Source organism: Limulus polyphemus, unplaced genomic scaffold, assembly GCF_000517525.1.
Source record: "Limulus polyphemus unplaced genomic scaffold, Limulus_polyphemus-2.1.2 Scaffold647, whole genome shotgun sequence".
Lineage (NCBI taxonomy): Eukaryota > Metazoa > Arthropoda > Merostomata > Xiphosura > Limulidae > Limulus > Limulus polyphemus.
In genome coordinates, this window is record NW_013666257.1 from 41326 (window position 1) to 47982 (window position 6657).

Consider the following 6657-nt stretch of genomic DNA (forward strand, 5'->3'; position numbering starts at 1 on the left):
CTGGCTGTTTCTGATCCTTAGTGTCCATTGGTAGAGCTATCTCAGGCCTCACAGTACACTCACACTGCCACTTTCTTTCAGGAGCTGGCGTCAGGCAACATGCGACCGTTCAAGCTCAAGAGCATGTGCCACAACATTGAAATAACCAATTTTTTATCATATGAGTTATTAACACACAAATATGGTATTAAAACACAATAAAATACATTTTACAATTATACTGCTTGTTTAAAACGTACACGTTTACATAATATTCATGTTGGCAAGATAAGTGGTATTCAAAGTATTATAAAAGCCAAAATTGTTACCATAATTGAAGTTGATAGAGATTAAAACTATGGTATATATATATAGTAACCAGTTAGTTTTTTCCCTTGCTACTTAGTTTAAAGAATGTTGCTTTTTTTTCGGTCGTATATACATATTCGATTTAGTACTATTGTAAATGGTCTCAGCTTATTAGTATTTCGTACATTTCCTTTATTTAAAATGGACTAACAAAAACGTAAATTATGTTTTAAATATAAAATCTTTACTCCGGTAGTGACGTCACACGGTTAAAAAATTTTGGCAGGGCTCCGGCACTATAAAATTTAGCTTCGTGCCACTAGTTAAGAAACTGACATGCTAATACAAAAAAAAAAAATACACACGAAGAAAGGGTATGTTGACAAAAAAAACACACTTATATTTGTCATTGTGTCTTGCTTATAGAGGAGTTCTGGAATATATTCCACGTAGCACATAAGTGTGTTTTCTGTGTATGTGCAACCTGTTTTACTCACTGGATTCTGTGTGTATGTGTTCTCTAAGGAAATCGACATCACCTTGTGGGTCCCCCGGTGGGCCAGCGGTAAGTCTTCCGATTTACAACACTAGAATCACGGGTTCGATTATCTTCGGTGGACACAGCAGACAGCCCGATGTGGCTTTGCTATTAGAAAATACACAAATACACATCACCTTGTTTCGGGGTTTGATTTTTTTGCGGAATTCTAGCTTTGTTGGATGCTGAATTAATTGATAATAAACAGATGTTTCGCCTTTCAGTTTTACTGGCCCCCCCAGTGGCACAGCGGCATGTCTGCGGACTTACAACGCTAGAAACCGGGTTTCTATACAGATAGCCCATTGTGTAGCTTTGTACTTAACCTCAAACAAACAAACAAACAGTTTTACTGATTTTTTTTCAACGAAAATGGTGGTATTACTAGTGTCATATAACATCAAACTAAAGCGTTGCATTATATTTAAAACAATACAACAGAACTTGTGTATTTATTACATATACAGTATAGTAAATTAAAAAAGTTCAACTTTGTTAATAAGCACACATACCTATATTATATACATATTGGATACATTTTCAGTTTACTTTCAATGAACTTTGTAGTAAACATTGGTGCAAAAAGTGTTGTTATTAAAGCTTGCCCAAAATGGTGGAATATATTCTTATCAGCCTGTCTCGAAAGTGTGACATACAAAGAACAGCTGCCACGTATACCGTGTAGAGGGCGATATTCCGGAACTACTAATAATAAACTGAATTCTACCTTCATCTACGTCGTGTCTTTATCACGTTTCTCACAGATGATCTTGGCAAATGCGTCACCATATTAAAAACTAATAGGGTATTACGATCTTATTGACGGTTTATGTCAAGATGCACCTTGTTTAAACGATTTATACAATTGTCATGCGACATCATTACATTAAGCTTAAGATTTTGTTTGAAGTTAAGCACAAAGCTACACAATGGGCTATCTGTGCTCTGCCCACCACGGGTATCGAAATCGTTATAGCGTTGGAAGTCCGCAGATATGCCACTGTGGGGCTAGGCTGAAGAAGTCAGAAAAATACGTAGGTTCAAAAGGTCTAAATATAAGACGATAAAAACCCTATAACTTGAGCGCTTTCGAAAGATGGACGTTTCTTCTTCAGGGGTAAACTCCCCTTAAGAAAAGAGGTTAACTTATCGAAAGCGCTCAGGTTATATGGTTCTTATCGTTTTATATTAGGCTTAAGAAGTTAGTCAATCGTGAAGCAAGATAGTGAATATCCTTGGGAGTATTTCTGGAGACAAGAAAGTTAAAACCAATCGGTATACGAACCTGCTACTCTATCGGTCACAGGTTCGAATACTGTCCGGGTTCAGTTTTCACTTCTTCAGAAATACTTTTAATCTCACAGGATGGCGTACTACCCTTATTGTTTTTACATAAGAAAAATCCTTACAGTTTGCCCATAGGAATGTACATAAGGCTTACAACACCTATAAATAAATTCTGAACTCGTTACCAACGTTACCGCTTACTAATGTTAGGAACGTTAATTTAGTAACTTAGTTTGTTCCGGGAAATGATGTCTGTTTATTTTAAATTGAGAAGTGTAAACTTGGTGAGCGTCATCAGTGATTTATGACAGTATCACATGGAACATACTACTTGTCATGTCATGTATGACTAGTTGCGTAATATTGACTTCTATAACTTTTTTTTTCTTCTGTAATATCATAACTTAACATCAACAGAGGATAGTTTAGTAATATACCTGTAAAAATAGTTTAAACAAAACATAATCTTGATCAAGAACGTCATTTCATTAAAGGCTTGTGGGGAAAAGGGGGAGAAGATAACTGGCACTGCGTAATTCGTCCAGTTCGGCGTAATTTGCGTATATGTATTGATCTGACCTGACGAGAGCTTGAGGGACGGCTGAACGTGGATGAAATAATCGCTATTTTTTTACTTTTACTTTTTTAGATTTTTCTTCAGAAAGGTGGAACTTGTATAAGCTGCATAGGATACTTTTGTTATTTTTCAAGAGAAGAATTTATTTGCACAGACAGTTGGAATTAGGATTAGAGTAAATTAATCTATGTGACCTTTTTTTTTCTTATTATTAGCCAGCAATACCAAGCTTAGGGTGCGCGTATACCCGCTTCGATTTTATTACTCATCAGGATATCTACTAGTCTACCCTCAAATTGAAAATATTTTTGGTGGGATTAGATTAAATTGATCTATGAGACTTTGGGCGTGGTGAAATACATCAATCGAAAGGACTTGACCTCCAGGGTTTAAAACTGTAATTACATCTGTAATGAAAGTTAGCAGTCACCAGTACTGAACTGACTTTAAAGGTTGAATATGATTGGTTGTCTTTGTTGTTGTTTTTTTGTGTGTGTGTCTAAGACAAATTAGTATCTGCTTGTCCTAATTACAAAGCTGTACTATTTTCTAAATTTGGCAATTCAATCTGTGCAAGTCCAGTAGGGATAAAATAGTTTATCTCACAAGTTGCAGGATGTTCCAGTTTAGTGTAATACTTGCCTTTTGTACTTTGAAATGCCCTAGTTATTGAATCTGAAATCTGATTATTGGACATTTTTTATTCTTGAGTCATGAGGAACTAATGTTCTTCCATTTTCATATATTAGGAACTAAATATCAAATAATACAAGATTGTTGCTGTTGTAAACATTTACAATGGTATGGGTCTAAGAGACCTACCACTAGAAACTGAAGAACTGGTGAAAGACATGGCATGATGTGGCTATTTCTAAAACGAGGCCCTTGACTTTATACATAGCATTAGGAGTGACTCCATGAGGCTGGCATGGCCTGGTGGTTAGGGCACGTGACTTGCAACCTGAGGGCTACGGGATCGAAACCAATCGACACCAATCATGCTCAACCTGTCAGCCATGTGGGCTTTATAGTGTTACGATCAATCCCACCAATCATTGATAAAGAGTTCGCGGTGGATGGTATTGACGAGCGTTTTCTCTTTAGTCTATTACTTCAAATTTAGGGGCAGCTACAGCAAACAGCCCTCGAGTAGCTTTGCGCGAAATTCAGTAAACAACAATAATAAAGGTCGTCTTGATTTGTGTCAGGTGTGGGGTGGGAATGTTTCTAAGAACAATAACACAGGTAGGCCTAAGTAAGCCGTGAGTCAATAGCAGCCCAGTTCCAGTACATGGTCAATAAGAAGGCTCGTGGCACATCGAAGAAAGAAACGCATTAGTAAATGAAAGAGGTTATGAATATAAAACTTTAACTTTCGGCTGTTTGTGCAGCACCAGATTTATTTATTTTTATTTATGATTACTAATTTCAATCGTGCAGCGTCTCTTTAATCTTTTTCTTTTAGCCTAACTTCACCAGATGTATATTCAAAAATGACTTATAAAAATATGAACCTGAATTTATCTGTGATAAGCTTGAGTGCAGGACAGGGTTTCACAAGTGGTTCAGCAACACGTAAACACATAATGATTGAATACAATACACGACGTGTACGTGTACATTTAATTGTTTAGAGGTCGCGTTGGAAACATTGAAGTCACAAGCAGTGACGTTATTTGTTGAATTTGTACTTTCTAAAGGTCAATTCTGCAAGGAAAAATAGCCGAGAAGTGACCTGTGAACGCTGTTAGGTATTTTTCTTTTATAACAACTAAATAAAACTAGTTTATACAATGTACAGAGTGAACTGAATTAAAACGTGGTTGATGAGAACATAACTAGTTTAGTGTCATCGTGCGTGTGTTCTTGTTTGTTGAAATTGTGCAGCAAGTGCGTTGATTCAAACACAACAGTTTTGGTTCTCACGTGCATAGACATAAAACACAAAGAATACCAATAAAAACGCTAAATCAAGTGCACTGGCCTATAACTTGTTCAAAATACGAAAACTGTAGCTTTTAAAAGAGTCTTTTGCAAGTTAGTTTAATTTTTTAGCTGCGGCATAACGGCTCATAGAATGGCTCTGAGTTTGTTGTTTTTTTTAAGCTGGGTAAAACTTCTTTCTCCACTAGCGGTGATGTGTAAAGTCAGGACAATTCCAATGCTCGTTTCAAAGAAGACACCTGTAAAGTACAGGAAAATGAACATTAGCTGTGTTTCTGTAGTTGCCGAAATATTTCCTTCACGGATTCAATTTTGTTAAGAAAAATACGCCTTAAAGCTTTTCTATAACTTGAGGACAGTTTCATCATAAATTTTTAGCCGCGGCATAACGGCTCACAGAATGGCTCCGAGTTTGTTTGTTTGTTTTCCTTTTTTTTTTTTTTTTCAAGTACAAACTTTTAGCTCATAGCTCCGTCATCTCTTTACCTATTTGATATCTAATTACAGTTTTGGACTCAGGAAGTCAAATCCTTTCGATTGGTGTATTTCACCACGCCCAAAGTCTCATACATTAATTTACTCCAATCCTGTTTAAAAGAATTTCAATTTGAGGGTAAACTACTAGAGATCCTGATGGGTAATAAAATCGAATCGGATATACGAGCGCACTATGCTTGGTATTGCTGTCGCACAAAAATATACCTAATAAAAAGAAAAAAAAAGGTCTCATAGATTAATTTACTCCAATCCTGCCTAAAAGAATTTCAAGTGCCGCGGCTATTAAGGATTCCCCCTGTTCTTTTAGAAATGGTTGTACAAGTAACTATTTTTAGAGCAAATAAAATAATTTCAAAATCTAACTTTCATACACGGTAGACATCTATAATTTCTATACTCAGTGAAAGTTGCTGTTCTAAGCTTTAAAAATAAGGTAATAGTATTATAGTTATACAGTTCACATCCAGGCATACAGTAGTGTGTCGTGGCCAAAACAACCTACAGGACACAGTGTGTGTGTGTCATTACAAAGGAGTGATAGTTTAGCGATTTTCCACCTTCTGTATGTTGGACTGTGGTAATTCAAACGATCACATATTTTCAGTGGATGAAATTTCAAGGAATCCATTAAGAAATACCTGAAATATAACATCTCCAGTTTTGATTGGGTTTCGTCCTATTTTTTTTCTTCGCACCAAAATATACGGAAACTTTATTTAATATAAATACATACTTAACTTTTATGAATTTTTTTCAAATTTGGTTCACTGATAGATCTTTACAACCTACAATTAAGAATTTCATTTGGTGTAAATAAAAGATACATGTTCAAAGTTATTAAACAAAAACGCTCTAATTTGACGAAAACTTTGCGCAGGCCTACGCAAAAGGTCACGTGAGTTAACGGTCTAACATTTGTACTACAACTTCACCTAAGAGTAAAAATGAAGCGTTTTTAGTTTTTGTCATTTGGGTTAAAGATGGCTGATTTAGAGCAGCAAAACTACAAGGTGAAACGATGTACAGATACATACGTATTGGTTAGGCCAAGCAAACTAGATTAGCAGTTTCTAGCTCGAGTTTTCAAAAGAATCATACGGGTGGACGGTTATTATTCATTATTTATTGCCAACTTTTCAGATTTACTAAGTTTTATGAAATTATCACAATTAAAGACCGTTTAGCGTCACGTGATATTAGCTTAAGCAATTAGCATGAATAGTGATGCTTGATACGGCTGTACCGATTGCATGAGGGTGATGACAAGAAACTGTTAATCTAAATTCGATGGCGTTACTATAAAGGAAGCTATATATATATATATATATATATATACCTTGTAACTGTTACAACAGATATAGATAAATATATATTTACATAGAATGGATGACGATTTCAAAGTATCGCGAACTTAAAATAACTAAAACATATTTTTTCAACACTTTTTTTAGTAACTCTTTCATTCATAGTTTTGTAAATTAATTGTTCTTTTTTGCCTCAAATTAAATCTAGTTTCAGGAACTTG

General features: G+C 35.3%; 1 protein-coding gene across 1 annotated transcript in view; it reads left to right on the forward strand.

Moving 5' to 3' along the window:
* The first annotated feature begins 830 nt into the window (after positions 1–830).
* The window catches only part of LOC106459673 (unconventional myosin-Ic-like), a 74171-nt gene continuing 68344 nt past the window's right edge, over positions 831–6657 (forward strand). Inside the window, exon 1 of the mRNA XM_022386213.1 lies at positions 831–853. The gene's annotated coding sequence lies outside the window, so the exon portion shown is untranslated. The remainder of the gene's footprint in view (positions 854–6657) is intronic.